The 23,358-nt window shown below is 37.3% G+C and overlaps 1 pseudogene; it reads right to left on the reverse strand.

Moving 5' to 3' along the window:
• Positions 1 to 6,409: 6,409 nt before the first annotated feature.
• Positions 6,410 to 9,621, reverse strand: LOC120295335 (annotated as a pseudogene).
• Between the last annotated feature and the right edge of the window lie 13,737 nt (positions 9,622 to 23,358).

Below are 23,358 nucleotides of genomic sequence, written 5' to 3' on the forward strand. Positions count from 1 at the left end.
AGCTAGGTTAGTGACCCGCCGAGTGGGTTTCCAGCAGCTTCGAGCTCTCAGTTTTTGGGCCATTCCGGCCTCGAACCCGAGCCGTGCTTTGGGAGGAATCGATCCGCGCCGGTCCTCGTCGATTGATCCGAGTTGCGCGCGATTCCAAAAGATGTAATCTCACTAATCCCTGCTTAGTTTGCTAATTATGTTTACGGGTTGGTTAGATTTAATTAAATGCAATTAGGTGGTTAGATTATAATAGATTAGTATTATTAGACAATTGTGATGCATATTAGACATTTTGATTGTGTAATTAGCAAGTAGACATAGTCTACTATTTATTGAAAGTATCCGGGATTTTTCCCTACCCTTAGTGGGCTTCAATTATAAATTCGGGCATAAATTGATTTTTAGTAATTAATTATTAATTTAAAAATTAATTAATTAATTATTTATTTTTCCGGAAATTCAACCGGGATGGCCGGTGACTGGAATTTCGTACATTGTCGTGGCGTAGTTCGTTTATTTAATTGAGCTTTAAATTGTATGGAATTGATTTAAATTGTGAATTTTAGGTATGTCATTATTGAGTTGATTTGATTATTTGATTGAGAAATCGTTGGGCATTGGTTGTCGTATCGAGTGTTGGTAATCACCAAAGAAAATATGTGGGCTCGGTGAATTGGAATATCACCTGGAGAATGCACGGAGTTCGTGGTTGAATATGTCATCTTGGCGAAGAGGTCGCCTAAGAGAATGCACGTGGCTCCCAGGACTTTGAAGTCCTCCCAGAGAATGCACGTGGCTCGGTGATATGTATAGCATTGTAAAAGGCACGTGGGCTCGGTGAATTGATGCGTCACTTTGGTGAGATAGCACCTAAGAGAAGCACGTGGGCCCGGGCATCGTAAAAAGGACATGTGGCTCGATGATCTCGATGCTACTTTGGCGAACTAGTGCCTTAGAGAATGCACGTGGGTCCAGATTCGAGAATGGCATATAAAATGGCACGTGGCCTTGACTTGATGTACCACCTTGGCGAAAAGGTCGCCTTAGAGAATGCACGTGGGGGCTGGGGTTTGAGGCACGTGGCTCGTGAGACTTGGTATGTCGTCCCGGAGAATGCACGTGGCCTCGACTCTAGATATTCCACCGTGGGAATGATTTGTGTGACATGTAATCAACTGTCGATTTGTTTTGAGTAAATGGGTGCCTATTATGAATTGTACTGACTTGCAAGGGGATTTGAGGCCAAGGTAAGTCCTTCGACTCTGTGCGTGTTTAGGCAGTCTATGTATATAATGGTTTACTAATCAGGCCTTAGTGGGGTAGAACTTTCTCGAGACGTAGTCTCATCCCCGGTTGTGGACAACATTTCAACCCTCGCAGATGAACTCGAGGAGGAGGAATCCCAGAAGGAGAACACTAAGTGAAACTTGAGGAGGAGAAAGATTTTGAAGCAAAGAAGACATCCGTAAAGGATCCCGAGTACGGCCGGATGAGGATTGAGGTCCCATCCCTTTTGGGAATCCTGTTTGATGTGAATAGGAGTGAAATTAGAAAGTCGTGGAATGGTTTTGTGAAGTTCTTTTTGAGTTATGCTCTTATAAAAGTATGGTTGTGAATTTCAATATGAAAAATATGGCCTTACTTTTCTATCCCATCGATTTAACTGAGATGGGATTTATAACTACTTCAAGTATGTGCTTAATAAAAGAAAGGGTTATACATAGTCCTGGATATCGTATTATAAAATCGACCAAGTAGAAGGATGTGTGCATGCCCGAGGATCGGGCATGGCCAGGGTTGAAAGGGGAAAATGGGCTAGGCCAAACCACGAGAGGGAGGAAGAGAAAGAAAGGGGCGCTGGCCGGGCTAAAGCCAGGTCCGGGCCCGGACCTGATTTTTTTCATTTTTGTTTTTTTTGGGGGCTAATTCTAACTTTGTACACAATTAAGTCCTAAATAAAATTGTAAAATTTAGGTGTCAACACACCTACTAAAGCAATAGATAGAGGTTCACCAGATCCTCTTCTACAGTGTCTTCACTCGTAATTAAATCTTGAACCCCATCAAACGTCGTTTCAAGTTGACTTAGAGGAATTACTAACAGTAGTATTCCAACTATAATGCAATTTGGATAACAAAATCAAAGCATATACCTCATTTTCAAAATTAGTCTCAATTGAACTTAATTGACTAATAATTATATTGAATCCACTGATATGATCAAGAATCGGCGCAATTTCTCGATCATCTTTGTTAAACAGACATTACATCAAATAGACCTTGCTCATCGCAGAAGGCTTCTCATATATCCGATAAGCATCAAATTCGCAATGATCTTCTCCTTCATGATGTTAAATGTAACATTACGAGCTAACGTGAGCCATATAACACCCATTTCTTGTCTATCCAGCAATTCCCGGTCAATTTGCTTCATCATCTCTGGCCTCTCCAGATAGAGGCAAGTGCAGTTTCATTTGATAGTGATAACCTCAATTTGCATCTTTTATAAACCAAAATCCTTCCCAACAAATTTGTTGATTCTCACTTTTCTTTCTCTAGTCACCATCAATTTACTTCAACTCAGCCAAACCTTGCTCTAATACCAATTGTTAAGAAAGCAAGCAATCGAACAATAAAATAAATCAAATGCCAGATTTATGTGGTAGGACCTATTTTCACAGGAGAATAGCAACAAATTTCACTATAAATCAAGCGATACATAGAAATTACAACCACACTCAAGTCATTCAAATGCTCATGTGTGTTTTCCAAGTCTCAATTACACTCAATAACATACATAGTGTTTTGCTCAACAATTCACATCGCCGAATAATCTTTTAATCTCACGATGAAATTACACACAAATCTTGAATTTATAAGATTTGATTGACTTGAATGCTTATATCTTTTTTCGATGTAACTCACGAATAATACCCACAAAATAACCCACTGGCGCTTCAATATTTCTCCGTGCCCAAACTACGGAGCAAACCCACAAAATATATATTTATACTGAATGCGCACTCGAAAAAGTGCAACAATTGGTTAGAAGTAACCCACTGCGTACTAGATAAAGAAAACCAAATCAAAGTGGGATTCGGTCAAACCAAAGTCTAACTTGGACTTTCGTTCCTTCTGCGCGACTTCATCCTGAATCAAGAAATCACTTGCATCAATATTCGGTCAACCCAAGTTCAATTGGACATTCCACTTTCGACTTCTTTGGGCGATTGCACTAACAGGGAAATACAAAATTGTGTGCCCTCCATTTAACTTTATTTCACAACCCAAAAGAATTTATGTATTGCTGAAGACGTCCATAAAATATTCAATTCAGAATATTCTTATATCCAGAAATAACAAATAACCCTGGTAAGGTTTCATTTATTGCTTAAACTCGAGATATATTTTAACAAAATCTATCAAGGGTGATTTCGTGTTTTTTGTATAAACATAGATGTATTTAGTTATAAGAGATGCTCAATGGCTACCCTTTCCTCATGGGAAGAGGAAGGTGGGGCGTTTAATTCCCACTTTCTCAGGAGGAATAGGTGGAGGTTTAGTTTCATGTGTGAATCTCAACAAGTAGGGCAAAAGGCTAAAAGTGAGCCAAGAGTTAAAGTAGGGTGACAAAAAAATAATACTTTGGACTAAATCACATTAAAGTTGCAAAGTAAAAATAATGCAACCCAATATAAACAAGTATAATTGCCAAGTCAAGTCACCATAATGCAATTTATGCATGACTTCTAATGCACCAATAACTAACCAATCAGAGTAGTTTTAGGAACAGGTCTCATCGCCCCAGCATGCAAATGTCGTGGTTGTACACCAAGCCCATTTTTTTCTCTTTTAACATCTCAATTATTTAGTTGGAGTAGACTTGTCAAATCAGTGCATTGGATTAGTTTGAATGAGTCGCGATAGGTGTCCAACCGAAATTAATTTGTATTAAACTATAATTTTAGCAACATATACCCAACATATGCCCAATCCAATCAAAAACTCCAATTCTTAATAGCTTTTCTCCTTAAATATAGAAAATGATACCAAATAAACTAACCATTTTAAATAAAAATAAACTTGAAAAATAGCAAATAAGAAATTACTAAAATAATCCTTTAAATAACTCGCATTTTGAATGCATTAACAAAGTGACCTACACAATTTTCATAACATTTGTTGTGACCGTCCCATCATCTTTAATCATGTTGGAAGAATTTTTGAAATTAAAAAATTGAATTTGTAATAAAAAAATTGTTAGAAGATCAAAATGTTCTTCCTTCAAAAAGAAAGAACATAATAGACACATGGAAGAACCAGAATTCATCCAAACCATCTCCTATAAAATATTTCATACAACGAACCTATTAATCCATTTTGTAATATGTTGTATTCTTAAGAGAGCTAGAGGTGATTGGACCTTGCACCCGTATTCCTAATTTATTAAAAAAGAAGAGCTGATTGAGGTAACAATTACCTCTCTCTCTCTTAATCGTGTGTTGCATCATCTATTTATCTAGAGCAAGGTCTAAATTGATAGGATTTCAAGTCCGTGGACCATGGACACGATTTCACAGCTCGGTGCTTTGAACACAGATGGCCCTCAATTATCGATTTTTCTATATATGTGTTAAAGAAAACCAATTAACCATCTAAAGACAAAGCTTAGTCAATATGGTCTTCTTCATGCTCAACCAAGGGCCACAATGTATATTAACCAATCAACCAAATCCTACCTCTTGCATCTAATAACCTTGGAAGCACTTGAGTTTTTCCAAGTAGACAAAAATTGCACATTGGGCCAATAGGCTATACCCTTGTTGATTGCACCTTGAAAGGGGTGTAATTGATAAGTCAAAAGTCACCAACAATGATTTATGCCTAACTTCCAACCCACCAATAACTAGGATTGGTGAATGCTCTCTTCAATTAGGACCTTTGCAAGTCAATTTCTTTGAGTAATGTGTTGCGCCATAGAGATGAATGTACCATTAGCGAAGTTGAAAACATGGAAACTTACGGTGGCCACTCAATCTGCCAACCACTTTAAGCGATGCCCTATGAAGACATTTCAGTGGATGATGTTCAAAAGGACTATATTGCGAAACTTTTCAAATAGTTAAAATTGTCCAAAGTCCTAAACCTATTGCAGTTTTAATATTCAATATAATCCTTTAAATTGCCAATTGAGTCCTAAACTTTTCACTTGCCACCTGCAAATAGTTCATAGATCACAACAAGAAAAGCCAGGCATTGGAATTTAAAGCTACAGGGCAAAAGAAAGCCTTTGCTAGAGCGATGGTGGGGTGAGGCAATCCCAATTTTACCCTAAGGGAGAACCCTTTACCACTTGGATCGACCTTAAGGCGAAGGGCATTAGGGAATGGAAATTTCTTCCTTTTGTGATTGCAGCGGCACGAGGACTGAGAAGCATCGAAGAGAAGATGCAGAACTCGATCTTTCACAGGAATGCTTGTGCCAGAGAAGCAGGCTTCGTGACTGTAACCGGAACAACCATTCGGGTTTGGGAAGAGAGCCTTGCTGCCATCGGTATGATATTCCACGACATGTCCACACCTGGGCGACATGTTGTTTCGACAAGCTACAATTGCTTTTCCTTGAACAAACTACACCAATGTGAACGACACTAACCTTGGATGAAAGCGAGTGGAGCTTGCGAACAACGGACTTGAAGCTTGCGAACGACTTAAAGCTTGTGGACGATGAACTCGTGAAAGAAGAGAAAATGGCGAACAACAAAAGTGACAAGGATCAGGTGAGCAGCATGGCCGAGGATTGGGCGAGTGCAATATGCTTAAGCAGCCGGGGAGAGGAAGGAAGAAAATATGAATAATTGAAAATCATATTCAATTTGGAAATTTTTAAAATTTTTTACCCAATTGCGGATTTTGACCAAATTACGCCTGTTCTAGTTGCTGGAAAATGTTCATCAGTGAATATTTGGCTGACTGGGAAGTTTAAACCTTTATTTGATACGGACTTGGTCACTTGGGACCCTTATTTAAAATAAAGTCCACTTTATATTTCAAGCCTGTAATTAGAACTTTTTCGTTAAAGTTAGAACTTGAGTACGCAATTTATCTATATTGGCTCATCCAAAAGGTAACTTTCAACTCATACCAATGTACAGGAAAACAAAACATGAGAGTAGTCTATAAGATCATCCGAAGTGATGACGTACTGCATACTCATTAGAGGATAGAGGGGATTTTTAAACATGTTTTGAAGATAGTGGAATAGAGATTTTCCAAATTATCCTTTTTGTACACCCGATTCTTTCTCCTTCATAACGAGCTAAATCCCAAAAGAAAAAGAGATATAGACAGAAAAGTATCCTTTGATCTGCCATATCCATTAAAATTTTATTCCTGTAGACTCGATAGCTTTGCTGATAGTTATGGAGCCCAATCACTGGACAAGTAAGCTTGAGTGCGTGCACATAATTCTCGCGCGACAAAATGCATGGTGGGTCGCGAATCAGGACTTGTGCGCGTGCACGCTAGTGCCGTTGTGACGATGATTGCCACTTTCTTGGCTAGTTGGCCAGTCGGAGGAGGAAGACGCGGATCGAGCACATCCTTCAGCATCAAATTTGCGTCCTCCGAGATTGTTGATGTTTGTGTCATTAAAAGAGAAGAGAGAAGATCCCCCGGATGCTTTCCCATCATAATCTCTAGCGCCACTACTCCGAAGCTATACACATCACATTTATTCGTTACCCGCATCGTAATTGCTAACTCTATTTTCATGAAAGAACAATGCATTAATATTTTGATCAATGTCAAGTTGCACAAAAATTCCAAATTTCTTTGATATTATTAATATGAATGACTTTTCAAAATCTATACTTGCTCTTAAAAAGTCTGATGAGAATTATATGATGAATCCAAATTTGAGAACAATTCATGCTAATATGTACAAGCGAAATGCATAGTTAGCTTTGATTATATGGCTTACCCGGAGCCATGTAGCCATAAGATCCAGCCACTGTGGTCCAATTCGATGAGTCTGAATTCAAGAGTCTTGCCGTCCCAAAATCTGAGAGTCGAGGCTCGAGGTCCGACTCAAGCAAGATGTTTGTCAACGTTATGTCCCGATGGACGATAGGCGGTGAGCAATTGTGATGCAAGTAAGCAATCGCGTGAGCCACGCCTTGAACAATGTTCACCCTTGTACTCCAGTCCAGTTCAACGGCTCCCGTTCCTCCATACAAGACCTTGCCAAACTACCTCTCAACAAACCCATAGACCAAGTACATGCAACCCCTCGTGAACATGAACCCGTGGAGCTTGATCACATTGCGGTGTCGAACCTCGGTCAACACGCGGATTTCGTTCGAAACTCCGCGGTTGACTGTTGGGACATTGCTGGATTCTAGTGCGTTGAGCTTTTTAACAGCGACGATTTGGCCGCTGGCCAGTACAGCCTTATAAACGCTCCCGAACCCACCTTTTCCGATGCAGTATTCTTCGCTGAAATCATTGGTGGCCTTGGCGATGTCGCTGAATGTGAACTTCCCTAACCTTTCCCATATGATCTGCTCAAATTTCTCATGCTTTTTAAGACGCTTGATCTCTTCCTCTTTGTCAAGAAGATTTTTTCGCCACCGACGTAGCAGAATCATGGCAATTAGAATCGCCAAAAGTAGTGAGCAGCAGACGCTAACACTCACACCAACCAGAACCTTTTTTCTTTGGTTAGTTGATTTACTGCTCGTCCCACAAGGAGATAATCCGGTCACGTACCCACACAAGCCCGAATTCCCAATAAAAGCACTTCCCAGTGCTTGTTGGAAGAGGCGACCACTAGGAACTGCACCCGTTAGTTTGTTGTACGATAAGTCTATAGAGCCTAAACTGTTCATGCTGTTGAGAGCTGCAGGAATTGTACCCGAGAAGTTGTTATGCGAAAGATTGAGATTTTCCAGTTTAGTAAGCTTTGCCAAATTGGACAGAATTGATCCTGCTAGTGAATTGTGGCTCAGATCTAGGAGAATCTGTAGTGCGAACAAGTTCCCGAGCTCCGGTGGTATGACACCCGACAGATTGTTGTTGCTCAAGTTCAAGCTCAGTAAATTCTTGCAATTTGCTAGCTCGTCCGGTATGCTACCACTTATTGCATTCTTCGACAAATCAAGATAATTTAGCTTCGATAAGTTTCCTAACGAGATGGGAATATCTCCACCCAAATGATTGTTGCTCAAGTTCAGGCTCAACAACTCCCTAGATTTCCCATCTCGTCGGGAATTTTCCCGGTTAAGTCATTGCTGTAAAAAGTCACGGCACGCAACTGAGACAACTTCCCAAGCTCCGGTGGGATGCGGCCGGCAATTTTGTTCCCATTTATCTGCAAAGTCTTGAGATTTGTACACTCTCCCCATTGTGTGGTGAGATTCCCGACAAATCGGTTGTTGCTGAGGCTTATAAAAACCAGATTCGGATAAACTCCAAATGCACTCGTGACATCTGCAGTGAACTGGTTGCTGTCTAGACGGACTCTCATTAGCCGTGAACAATTCTTCAAACAGTCAGGCAGCGGCCCAGTGAAGTTGTTCCCTTGATCATGAGATATCGAAGAGCAAAGCCACTGCATAAATCTGGCGGCAGCTCTCCGGTGAAGCTGTTGTTCGCAAAGCAAACAGATTTCAGAGAAGCGCTGTACTTGCCTAAATCACGTGGTATTTCTCCCGAGAAATTGTTCGAGCACAAAGAGATCTTCCGTAAGTTAGCAAGGCGAGAGATGGTCTCGGGAATCTTTCCATAAAGCTGGTTCATGCCAAAATAGAGAGACGTCACCAACGTGAGATTCCCGACCTCCGGAGGAATATTCCCCGAGAGCGAATTATTGTACATGGAGAGGTGATTGAGCTTGGTCAGACTTCCAATTTCGGGCGGAATTTGCCCGGAGATGAAATTGCTCTGGAGCTTCAGAGAAACAAGTTCGGTCCAATTTGTGAAGAAGTCAGGCAGTAACTCACCCGACAGGCGATTATCCGAAGCTCTAAATAATGACAATCTGACTAGATTGGACAGTGAGAGAGGCAGCTCCCAGAGATCGAATTCTTGGCAAGGGCTAAGTAGGTGAGGTTAGAACAGAGCCCGAGCTCCGAAGGGATCGAAGAGGTCAACTTGTTTAGTCTCAAATCAAGCTTTTCAAGCTTTATCAATTGTCCAATGGAGCGAGGAATTGCCCCTTCGAAGAAATTGACCGCCAACTCCAAGAATCTGAGCTGGGATAGATTGCCGATCGAGGACGGTATTGGGCCCTTGAGATTGTTGTTGCTGACGTCGAAGCGGGTCAGGTTCGGGAACGAAGTGAAGTCGAGCGCATCAAGCGTGCCGTTGAGGCTTGAGCCAGAGAGGCCGATACCTGTAACCAACCCGCCCCCGTTGCAGGCAATGCCAGTCCAGTTGCAGAGATGGGGGATGTTGGTGAGGGACCATGAGCTCAGGGAAGGTGGAGGTGGAGTAGGCGAGAGGGAGTTCTTCCATTTGACAAGAGCTTGCGCCTCTGTGGTCGGTGATGGCGAGGCCTGAAATGGAAGCAAGAAGAGGAGACAGAGGAACGGGAAAAGGAAGAGGGGGCAGGTTGCAGTTGATTTTGTCATGCTTAGCAAGATGCTATTAGGCTTCATGAGAAATGAGTGAGCTGAATGAACTTTTATAGCACGAAGGGTTCTAGTTTAGACCAAAGACCACGAGAAAGTGACAAACTCTGCGGGAGTCTTAACGTGACAAACACATGTTTGACTTCTAGTCATTTCCCCAAAACGTCGCCTGAAAAATCCTACGTGTTATTTTTTTGTAGAAAAGTTTTACCTAAATCACAAAAGTAGCCTTCAGACTACTAGTACTTCTTATTAATACCCTTTGATTAATACTTCGAAAATATGATTTGAAGATTCTTGGTCAGGTGCCAAAATAATTGGAATCCATCTATACAAATATTTGCTTGTTTAATTATAATAGACAAGCATTTGTCTAGTCAAGGCCACCTCGCCTGAGCAGGTAAGTGCAACCCCTACCCTCTTTTGGGGCCTGCAAAGGTCAACGAGGCCCGATAATGGCCGATAGTGGGAAAAAGGGAAAAGAAATTGAAAGAAGAAAAAAAGGGGAAAAAAAGAATAAAGAAAGGAAGGAAAAGAGAATATAAGGAAAAAATATACGTAATTAATATAAAATTCATAAAAATATCAAAATATTATTAAAAATTGTCTATATTAGTATCGGGCTGTATGACGTAGGAGAGTCAACACCATGCCAACGATTTTAAGCCAAAATTGATCGAATATACTTAATTGGCAAAAGGTGAAAAAATTAAGAACTAAAATGGTAAAAATGTAATAAATTTAAAACTTTTTAGACAATTTTCTTGTATTCAACTCAATGTAGAGTTGCAACTAGAAACTCCTTAAATATCTGGTGCATAATTGACACGTACAATGCATATAGTGAGGTGGTGCTTGTAAAGCTGGCGGTTATTATAACTGCAAATTTGACAAGTTGTATCTTTGATTTTTTAATAGATATGAATGCAATGGTGATTTTTCTTTGTCTATGGTAGAGGATATTGTGTTTGAAAATTCTTATGTGATGGTTAAATGTGTTGGTAGAGTTGTTCCCTTGATGAGGCTCGCTTTTTTTTTTGTGAATTTTAAGCGCAACTTAAGTCTTGAAAGATGTTGTGGCAACAGAGGAGCCCATGAGGGGTTGTGCAAGAGTAGTGGTAGAATTCGAGTTCAAGTTCAAGCAAATTAGTCATAACTTAACTCAAACATCAAGCCAATATGAAGATTATTGTGAATATATCTCAAATGTGCACCAATAAAAGAAACCCAATCTAAATAGATTCTCTAAAAAAAGTTTGCTTTTATATATTCAAATATTAAGGGGCGTTAGTTTTTGCCCATCAGTGAGCAAAAGAGCTATTGGCCATAATAATTCATTGTGTCACATGCTGATAAATTACATTGTGTGAAGAATATATTCAGGCGGGTATTGGTTTTTGTCTATATGTAAGTAGAGAAACTATTGAGTGCGACAATCAATTGTTCAAGCACGCTCTTGAATTACACTGTGAAGAAATTGTAAATGTTTTGAAGACAATAAATGTTGTGATAAGATTTGTGAGTTCCTTTGTGAAATCAAGAGATTGTTCCCTAGGAGTTGTGAGGATTAAATATTATGTAACTTACTGGACATAAATAGGAGTTGTAAAACATTGAGTGTGTTTGAAAGATTCTAGTATGGTTATAATTTCCATGGTATTATTTAATCTAAAGTGGAATTTCCCTATTGTTCTCCCTACAGAATTGGTCATAGCAGTCGAACCATATAAATCCAATATCCAATTCATTTTATTGTACTATTTATTATTATGTCTGATTACATGTTTTTTGCAACACTATCTTTTAGAGGTAACGATGGATGGATTCGAGTAAACTTTTGTCATTGTCTTGGCTATTCATGTTGGGTTCATATGATTAATTTTCCCCTAAAACTCCATTTGCTTCATAAAAAACGTGTCATTTATGAAAAATGTTTCCCAATAAGTCATTTTCTTGAAAAATAATAATATTTTCACTATTTGACTGAAATTTGAAAATAAATTAGAAAATATTTTCCGTTGTTTAATATGGAAAATCTTATTTGATTTTCTTCCGCGCACTCCTTTAATAATATTTTTTCTTCTTTCTTTTTAAAATCAAATTTTTAATTACTTCCGTTTTTTATTTTTATTTTTTATTTTATTTTCCTTCTTCTTTAGTTGATTGTCGGCCATTGGCCATGTGGTTGGTCGTCCGTTGTCGCCACGGCAAGCAACTGGCCGAGGAAGAAGAAAAAAAGAAAATAATAAAATATGAGAAAAAATAAAATAAAATAAAAACTAAAAATAAAAGAAAGAAATAAAAAGAAAAAAATAATTGAAAGGATGCACGGAGGAGAACATGCTTGGTTTGGGTGAAAGGAAGAAGAGGGAAAATGATTTCTCATTTTCAAAAATGAAAATCATTTTCCCTATTTAAGAAAACCTCTTTTCCATGTGCCAGACACTAGAAAATCCAAAAAATATTTACTTGGAAGTTGTTTTTTGCGAAATGAACGGAATCTAAATACTAAAATATTTTTACTTTTATCAATTAAGAAAAAGTTATAAAATACTAACTACTGGCCAAGTATCGACTCAAGTCTACTGAAGATTGCCACCATTAAAGGGAAGCCATTTTTTTTATAAAAAGAAAAAAAGATCATTCTCTTTCTGAATTTGCTTATAAGATACCTTACGGCGTATGTGATTTAGCAGAACAAATAAAAAGAAGATTATGGTATCAATTGGAATGATAAAGTGCTATCGTCATTACTTAAGCTACAGAAGTATACCTACAGCACTGGTAAAATGTTGCCTTCGGTCTAATTGTGCCAATTCTAGAGTCAAAGAGTTGAATCTCGATTTCGTGCCATTAAAAGGTTGATTGAGGCAGGTAAATTAGGTGGGAGATAAAAACGAGCAATGCAGATGGATTTAAAAGGCTACAAGTCGACCGGAATCGGGCAAAGATAGTTGTGACATGAAATTTGTAGCAAAACTCTGACTTTTATGGTTAAGAAATATCGTCAAGGTCGGTTTTCTGAACCTTAAAAGATATGAAAGTGAGCACTTTTTCGATGGTTATCTGCTGAAGATTCCATTTTAGACCAGTTCGAGCTCTCGCTAATCTGATTACAGATTTAAAAAATTTAGTAATGCGATAAAAACGTAGGATGGAAATTGAACGATTTGCTAATCTTTTCTCAAAATACAAGGAAAGGACATTTGGAAGTCACACAAGGGACCACCACGCACTGCATTGGCTAATGATCATCCATCAATCAATTCAACCATCGACCAACATATTTGATTAGAAAAAAAACCAATTGAAAAGCTAAAACCAAGGATATAATGGAAAAAGAGGATATTCATCTGTACCATTAATCACGTCGGAATAAAAAAAAATTTATAATTAGGTAAGTCAAGACTCATCAAAGTCAGCACGACAGAAAAAGCACAGCGGATCAACGCACTACCTTAAAAGTGGTGGGCACCACCAAAGGCTGCTAATAAGGGATAAATTGACCCCCAAATTGACTTTTACATTTCTTGCGTGGATCCAGGGCATTAGAGATACACTACTATGTTTGATTACTATATGGGATTAGGTTAATTATAATCTATATTAATTGTAATTTTACTCAAATTGCATTCTCACCCTATACACACAGAATGCAAGTTAAAGAGAAAGTTAGCAAATGTTTAAATCAATCCTCCTATTAAATATTTTTAATTAGAAACATGTTGTAACATAGGCACAATTACGTCATTTCTTGTTCGATAGTTAATCAATGGCGCGTGGACAAGCTAATGTAAACATAGAGAGTCCTTTAGGAGATCGTTGCTTGCTAATCTTGTAATTAACAAAGACCAATAATACGTATGCATACATTTATTTGGAGGAAAATTAATTATTGTGAGCATATTTTTCTAAAAATGATCATTTATGTTGCTTACAAAAATGAATTGACGAAAATAATTTTCTTCATCAACGAAAATTCGGGAAATGAGGGCAATTGGGAAAATGACAAGGACGATATCAAGTAGAAAACATGAGGCTAGTAATATTGTCACGCATTATATTAGAGAGCAATTTTCCTAGACACACTATTAATCTATTCCAGCTAAACTACTTTAACATCAAATAGATTACACTCGAATCTAATTGAAATTTCTCAAAAAAAAGCGGGACCAAAATTCACCAAGAACAACTGCATAGGGGTTGATGGTATGAACGATTCCTTTTGGAATTATAGAAAGCAGTTTTTGGCTTTGAAATAATTGCAAAATTGATCTATCTCAAACATATCGATCAGAGCCAGCTCAAGTCCATTAGTATTCGTAGCTAGGATTTTGGCTTCACATTTATATCCGGATATTCTCTTGGCCTTTTATACGATTATATTGGATTACAAGTCTAGCTTTACATGGATTATGTGGATCTACCTATATTTAATATCAAGATTGTTTGACAATTCCTAATTAAAGGCAAATTGCAATGAAAAACTAGATGCGCAGTTTCCATGTCTTATTTGAGATGTGAATATCTTATCACTTATTTTACTTTGTTTATTAAAAAGTGTATTTCCTTCAGATTATGTTGCACAATTACATTGTTGCCGTGATTCACTTAGACCTATCAATCATGATTTCCCACGTGGCTCCTGATGCTCCTCCCCGTAGGCCGTTTGTTTGACAATTACAAACAGGGCAAAGTTGTTTTGACACTTACATGACTAGATCCACCCCTATTTGCATTACAGAGACAGAATTGCTCTTTATTATTCAATTGAAACTTAAAGTAGTGGACCCCAATTTACACATTGTCCTATTCTTTCTAGTTTTTCTAGTTTATGTAGCATCCGGTTACCATAATCGAGGATTACACATTCAAGCGAATATTATCATGCACATCAAAACCTATCTTTTCTTTTCTCTCTCTCTTTTTCTCTTCTACACATGTTAGCAACTTTATTTATTAAAGACATCTTTAGAACTTTTCATTTCGTCGAGCGAATCTTTGGACTAATTTTCATGTGAAAATGGAGACAAGGCCTATATACAAACAATAATTGTAAAATAGAAAATATGCCTAAAGTAATATAAATATTTTTCATGAAAGCTTAATTTCATTCATGTTGGATTGACAAAGAAAATGCCGATTTTAATGTTTAAAGCATCAATGGGTTTAAATTTGAGGGGAACCCACAATGGAAAAGAAATCAATTGAGGGAAAATGTATAAATGTGAAATCAATCAAGGTTAATTTTCCCTATCTTGTATAAACGGAGTGTATTTAGTTATAAAGAGGGTGGAAATAATGTCACCCAAATAACACTAAAATGGTAAATGATGCAACATTTGGCCACATTATAGTTGCAAAGTAAAAAGGAAAAAAAGCCTAATTTATAAATGGGTATAATTGAGGCCAAGTTATCAACAATGCAATTTATGCATAACTTCCAACGCACCAATAACTAATTAATCAAAGTGGTTTTAGGAACAGGTCTCATATTGCCTCAGCATGCAATCGTCAGGCTGTACGCTAAGCTCCAATTTTTTTTTTTTTTTTTTTTGACATCTCTGTTATTTAGTTGGGAGTGGACTTGTCAAATCAGTATTGAGTTAATTTGAATGAGTCGCAATAGGGTCCGATCCGAATTAACTTATGTTGACCTATAATTTTAGCAACATGTACCCAAACAAATATCCAATCCAATCGAGACTCTAATTTTTAACAGCTTTTCTTCTTAAATGTAGAAAATAACATACTAAAATAAATTAACCAATTTTAAATAAAATAAATTTGAACAGAACTAGCAAATAAGAAATTACTAAAAATAATTTTCCTAAATAACTCGCATTTTGAAAGCATTAATAAAGTGACTAGTGTCAATTTTCAGCAATCCTCGTTGCACCATCAGCACTATCGCATTAGTGTTGTTAGAAGTTTTGGAAATTAAAAAAATTGAATCTGTCTTTACCAAAAAAAAAAAAAAAGAATCTGAAATAGAAATCATGTTAGAAAAGATAAAAAAATGTTTTTCCTCCATAAGAAAGAACATAATAGACATATGGAAGAACCAAAATTCATCCAACCATCTCCTGTAAAATATTTCAATGGCTACAACGAACCTAGTAATAATTAATTTTTTAATATGTTGTGTTCTCAAGAGAGCTAATTGTGGTGACTGGACCTTTGCGCCCTTGTTCCTAATTTATCGATGGAAGAGAGCTGATTGACTCCTTTGCGCCCTTGTTCCTAATCTATCGATGGAAGAGAGCTGATTGAGGCAACAATTACTCTCTCTCTCTCTCTCTCTCTCTCTCTCTCTCTCTCTCTCTCTCTCTCTCTCTCTCTCTCTTGTGCGTTGCATGTAGAGCAAGGTCTAAGTTAATAGGATTTCAAGTGCGTGGACCATGGATGCGATTTCAAAGTTGGTAGCTTTTGAACATGAGATGGTCCTCAATTATTGATCTTTCTACATATGTGTTTAAAGAAAACCAATTAACCATCTAAAGACAAAGCTTAGTCAATCTGAAGTCTTCTGCACACTCAACCTTTTTAAGACAAAGCTTAGTTAATTTGAAGTCTTCTACACACTCAACCTTTTAAGGGGGTCATTATGCATATTAACCAATCAACTAAATCCCACACTTCCATCTAGAGCCTCTGGAAGCACTCGAATTTTTCCAATCAAACTAGAATTGCATTTTGGGCCAATAGCCTGCCGTACACGCTGGAAAGTGGGTGTAATTGATAAGTCAAGAGTTACCAGTAATGCCATTTATGTCTGACTTCCAACCCATCAATACTTAGGATCGGTGAATGTTCTCTAGAAATTGGACTTTTGCAAGTCAATAAATACTCTTTTTGAGCAATGTGTCGTGCCGTATAGATGAACGTACCACTAGCAACATTAAAAAAACATGGAAACTTATGGTGGCCAACAAATTGTCAATCACTTTAAGTGATGACATATAAAGAGGCTTCGGTAGTAGGTGATTATAGGTTGTTGAAAAGGAAAATTCAGGAAAAAAATGATGTTCAAAAGAACTATTTTGCAACTTTTCAAAAAGATTTAGGACTTAGACCGTGTTTCTAGAATGACTAAGAAGTTTACTCATTGAGAGAGAGAGAGAGAGAGAGGAGGATCAGGACTCAGGTCTAGATGCAAGAGAATGTAAAGGATGATGAAGACCTTAGAACTTGATGGCAAATGTTCGGTTAATATAACCAATTTGTGAGACTTGACCCTTGACCCTGATGGGCAAGAACTCCAGATAGATGTTATTGCGAGCTTCTGTTGCAGGTCAATGTCCATGAAAAATGACAAAGCTGATAAGTGGGAAAGAGACAGATGTGTCTCTTTTTGGGTAAAAGTGCGAGAAAATTCATCTATTTAGTGAAATTTGTCATCAGTCTGAGTCCTTTCTTTTCCATAATACCTCGGTGATTGGTCCAACTTGAACTCATTCAGGGTCATTACCTTTACTCTATTCAAAAAGCGAGATGATTATTATACAATTCGGTCGTTCTTTGTAGAATGATGAAAGAAATTCACTTTTGACGCTATTCATACTCAATCAATAGTCATCAGATACTCGACCTATGACTCCAAAGCCGCATTTGAAACGTTCTCAAAAGCAGACCAGCCAATTTTGTCGCTTGAAACTTCAGTTGGGTTGGTTTGAGAGGAACGGATCTAAAGAAACGAACAACTTGCAGAGGAAGCTCCAAAAACGATAGGATTGGTCCTTCCAACTTGGTGAGACGATATAATATTAATGGCTTGACATAGTCACAATGCCCACATAATTTTCTAGAATTATGTAACATTATGTGAAAATTGGCTAAACAAAAGAAAAGAGGCATCCAAAAATCCTAAACCTATTATACTTTTACCAATTCAGTTCTAAACATTTTTAAATTTTCCAATTGAATCATAAATATTTTAACATTATTGACCAATTGTGTTCTTGCATGGCCAATAATGCTTATAAGTCTCCTAATCAAGTGATCTATGTGATTCCAGGGTTTTCCCTCAATATCATGCACCGATCCTATCATTCATTTAAAAGTCACATGCATTGCAGAAATTTAAATATGCGTGTAGGTCTTTGGACCTTGTTTCTCAACCAATCAAATAGATGAGAAGTCATGCGCCAACACAAACACATACATTTCTAATTAGGCGTGATTATATGTATAAGGGGTACATGTGATATTTCAAAGATATATTTCAAAATCATCCGCAAAAAAAAAAAAAAAATAAAAAATAAAAAATTGAGACAAAGTGATGTCTCGGCTATAAAAGGCATTCAATTGCCAAAGCTAACTCAGGGCTCGCATAAATGCATTCACAAGAGTCACAGGCATTTTGAATACAATTCAAACCGTGACTTTCACGATATCAAATCAAGATTTTAAAAAGGTTTGAAAATATATAGGGTTAAAGAATATCTAGGCTATGGAACATATTCAATTGCTAAGGCTAGCCCGGGCTTGCATAAATGCACTCACAAGTTTCGTAGGCATTTTGAATATGATCCAAATCACGATCATTCCTTAAGCCAAATCGAGCTTTTGAAAAGAATTTCTTAGAAAATGTTTTTGGGAAACATTACATGTACCAAAGTTTTTTTTTTTTTTTTAAAGATGCAATTTGGAAATGCCAATTGTTTAACAACAAATGTCAAAGCATTTAGAATAACTTCCATGAAGACGATATGACCCAATTTCATGCACAAACTAACCTAAAAGATATAACTAAACAAACACAACCGAAGGTTCACATTAGGAAAATTCAGGCCTATCAGGTCAAATCAACAAAATTGAGTAATGCTCATTGACAATTTATCTATGGAAGAATTCCCTAATATGCACGACATAATAACGAACAACTTTCATGAAGAAAGTTTTCCTTAACAAGCTGCATATGATTTTATAAAAATCAGACAACAAGTGACAGTTTGTCAGAAAATTGTCAAAGCAGCAAGACACTCAGCCAATATCACAAGGATTTATCCTACCAAAACAAGTTTAAAAATGACCAAATTTGCACACAACATAGCCAACATGATGAAAAACAAGTTTTGTTAAGAGACCAAGTACATTATTCTAATAGAAAATGGAATAAAAATATCAAATATCTATCCAAACAAGCGTTAGAACAAGGGTCCAAATTTGATCTCATGTCCAGATTCTAATATAGTTTTGAAAAAATGGAAGGTAATCCAAACGAGAAGCAATCTATGCAAAATCAGTGGTATTAGAAACCTCTAAGTGTATCTTATGACTTCCTAGAAGAGCTCGAGTCCAACCTAGGTCAAATTGGTACGCTAAGATTAATATCTCTAAATGTGCGCATGTTAGTAACTAAAAACCAGAACACAAACATGCATTAATAAATCTCAAAACCATTCAAGTAATGCACAAATGACATGAAAAATTCACATGCGACATAGAATTGGATGTGACAAATAATTGAGATGATCATCTAACTCTAAGTCGGTATGAGAGGATGTCATACAATTCGATGACAATACGAGATAACTCAAGATTCATGATGAAATGCTTAAGGGTTTCTAGGTAAACATGCGCTCTTACGAGACACATTAATCATGCAAAATCATACTCAAATGCAACGACGTAAATATGTACTCAAACCTCGTAACATGTAGTTTAAGTTTCAAGAAGACATTATCACAAAAGTTAGTCTCTAAATGTCTCAAACAAGTATGGTAAGATGCATATATGGCAATATTTCATTTCAGCATTAACTTCACAGAACGTGCATGATTTCAGTCATCTCAAGGCGTGCAAAAATCTTACAAAAAATCTTACATACAGAACATACAATGATGAATGTTTCTTTTTAAGAGTTTAAAATCTATATGTGATCGCATGAATAGTAGCAAAAATGACAAAATAGAGATGCACATTTAGACTATATACTGTTGCAGCACATTTTAACCTTAATTCATGCAATTGACTCACTTGTCAACGTCAAGACTTTGCAAAGCATGCATCAATTGAATATATGTATCATGCATTTCAACTCTCATGAAGAATTTGAGACCAAACAAGCTCATTTGGGGACTCAATTTTATCAAAATAAAGTCTGGATCAATGTAAGGCAAACTGTCTTATGTTTGGATCTAAGTGATTTTGATCTAATTGATCATGTCTAAAACTTTCAAAAAAAAAAAAAATACAGGACATGCACAACACCAATACAAGAAACTTTCACGAGGAAAATTTCTTCTAGAAATTAACACATAGATCAGTACGAAAAATGAAAAAATTAGATATCAATACGGAACAAACTAACCTAAGCTTAGATCTGAACAGATTTGACCTAGTTAAATAAATCCAAAATCACGAAAAATTACAAAACATGGACAAAACGATTTAGAACAAAAGTTGTGAAGGTAAGATTGTCCAAAAATCATCACAAGAGGCTACATAAAAATAGTAAAAATCTCATTTCCAAAATAAGAACAAAACCGAAAATCTTCCTAAACTATTGCCAAATCGTTCATCTTCGGAGGTATTTTTCAAGGAACAAATGATACTTGATTGAGGCATGCAACCTATTATTTCGAAGCTTGAGACGTTTATTATCTAAGTCTAAGAGGACTCGAGTTGAAACAAGGTCATTTCAGACCTCGTTTTGGGTAGAACAGTAAATCGGTTCTATAACTACGAAAATGTAGATTTAAGCAAAATAAAAAACAATCATTTAAGTTCAAGCTTCAGCAACTCATCGAAGTCAGCATATATCCACAATATTGAACCCTAGCCCCGGCCGGGCTAATCCAGCCTCGCTTCACAAGATTCGAGACCAAGAAATTATCTTTTGATGCGGTTTTTCTCAATTTCAGTCGTGATCGAGTAAAATTTTCGGCTGAACTTTGATCGACCTTCACGAACCTCCAAGGACTAGATCTTGTTCGGGAGGAAGATCGGCAACCTATGCTAGTGATTGAGGAAAGGAGGAGTTGAGGGATCTCAACCGGTGGCTCCGATCAAGTAGCCGCCGGTGAGGGGCAAAACCAAAGCGGCAATTTTTTGAGAGAGAGAGAGAGAGAGAGAGAGAGAGAGAGAGAGAGAGAGAGATTTCATGCATAATGAAGCCACCCCTAAAATGAAGGAAAATTTCACATATATACTCCCCAAATTAAGCGATTTCAGTCGGTTTGGTTCGACAATCAAAATTTCGATTCAACAACAAAAGTCGATTTCAAAGGCTCCATCAAGATCTCGAGGTGTCGTGTAATCAATTTAGTGGGTTTGATTATCAAAACCCAAGTCAAAATCGAGAATTGCGTCAAAATGTCCGATTATGGGTTAATTTGCAATTTGATAAAATTCGAGAATCAATTTGTAAAATTTTGGAAAATCGAATAAGCAAAAGTGAAATTGACATTAAGAGGATCTCGGAACCGGTCGCCCAAGGTTAGGAATCGACTGGCAAGGGGTTGAATCGACCAGCTGTGACACCCCTCGACGGCCCCCGATCCGATTTGGGTCGCCACAGTTTGCTTACCATTTACTTTCCTAATAACATGTAACTCTGATACCATTTCAATTGCAGCGGGTCCATACAACATAGGGGGTTTAGGTTTTTTTTTTTTTTGTTAGGTCCCTTGCGCAATTCACATACGGAAGCACATCTAACAAACTCCCTTCCCTACATTCAGAAAACGATGCACACCTACTAAATATCTTATATAAGTTAAAACCGAACACGTTTATTTACATAGAGCAGATGGACATCTTTAGTCGGTACATCAAAATGCCGTAATTTTCTATACTCGACTACACTTCAAAAGATGACCGACATCTCCTCCCACAATCGTATGCTTAAGGTCCATCAAGCAGTGTCGGCGTCCAAAGGTTCCCTCATTTGCTATCCTTCTCCTTGCGGTCATATCCAACCGCTCAAACCATCTACTAATCTAAAATGTTATTCCCCAAAAGGGGTGAGTACAACCACTCGGCAAAGAGATAGGAAATCCAATAACAACTCAACGCATCATGCATATCATCATACATTGCATTCCTTACCTTACATGTACCCATGCGCATACTATCATGCATCATCATATCAATTCATAACACATTCATGTATATCATCATCATCATACATGTCATCATCATCATTATCATCACCATGCAGATCATCATGCATATCATATCATGGGTGATCATCATATCACATCACATATCCTCATCATCATCATCATCATCATGCATATCATCATGCATATCATATCATGGGTGATCATCATATCACATCACATATCATCATCATCATCATCATCATGCATATCATCATGCATATCATATCATGGGTGATCATCATATCACATCACATATCCTCATCATCATCATCATCATCATGCATATCATCATGCATATCATATCATGGGTGATCATCATATCACATCACATATCCTCATCATCATCATCATCATGCATATCATCATGCATATCATATCATGGGTGATCATCATATCACATCACATATCCTCATCATCATCATCATCATGCATATCATCATGCATATCATATCATGGGTTAATTTTCATCTTTATCTTTAAATTTGATCACCACATCACCCTTCCTCGATTCATCAATTTCATCTCATATTTTACACTCACATCCCATGCGAGAAAAACCTCCGGGCATGTATCCAAGATACAACCGGGCATCCGGCCCCCACATTCCGGCATCTCGCATCCCAACTAGCATCACAAGGAACCTCCGGGCATGTATCCAAGATACAACCGGACATCCGCCTTACCCTTCTAGCCGCATCTCGCACCCAAATCCCGGCATCGCGAGGCATTCCCTTCGGGCAAAGACCTTTGACAGGGCTTCCGGAATTATGTACCGACATACCACCAGGCCTCCCCTGGAATTACGTACCGTATACCACCGGGCATCCCGACACTCCCGGGGAAATCCGGCAATGTATCTCTATACATTCCGGCCATCATCCTTCACCACAACCATTTCCTCATTTCCCATCATCCACATTTGCCAATATTTTAATCTCAAATTAACATGGCATATGGCGTGACATCACACAAGTCATACTTGGCATAGGATTCACACATGCAATCTCAGCTCAATGTCATACATATACCAAGACTTTATCATATGCATCTCGATTCAATGTCATACATACACCAAGACTTTATCATACATGCAACAAGATAAATTTAATGGAATTTATGGCCAATAAAATAATCCCCTTTTATTTTATTATTATTATTTTATTATTATTTTTATTTAATTTTATCATCATATTTATTTATTTTCATAAATAAATATTAAATTCAATATCTATGATTTCCCAAAATCATAATATTCAAACAATCATTAAACAAACCAATAGGATGACAATTTCATGCAAAATTCATGGCCAAATTGAATTTCACACAATTTCACAATTTCCACAAAATAGCACATGATATTCGGATAATAACCAGAATGCACAGTTTCCAAATAAATTCGATTAAAATATTCATAAGGCCTCCAAAAATTACGAAATTTTACAGAGTGATAGCCAAGACATTTTCGTGCAACTTTCATGAAGAACTCCAAGCCAGATTCTTCCTAGATTATTTTATACAACCTCACGAAGCTTCTGGAACCACTACCGCATCGTCCAGAATACACATCTCCGAAATATTAAGATTTCACCCATCTACTCTCTTTCGTTTCCTCTGAAATTTGGATATG

The sequence above is a fragment of the Eucalyptus grandis genome, chromosome 1, assembly GCF_016545825.1.
Source record: "Eucalyptus grandis isolate ANBG69807.140 chromosome 1, ASM1654582v1, whole genome shotgun sequence".
Lineage (NCBI taxonomy): Eukaryota > Viridiplantae > Streptophyta > Magnoliopsida > Myrtales > Myrtaceae > Eucalyptus > Eucalyptus grandis.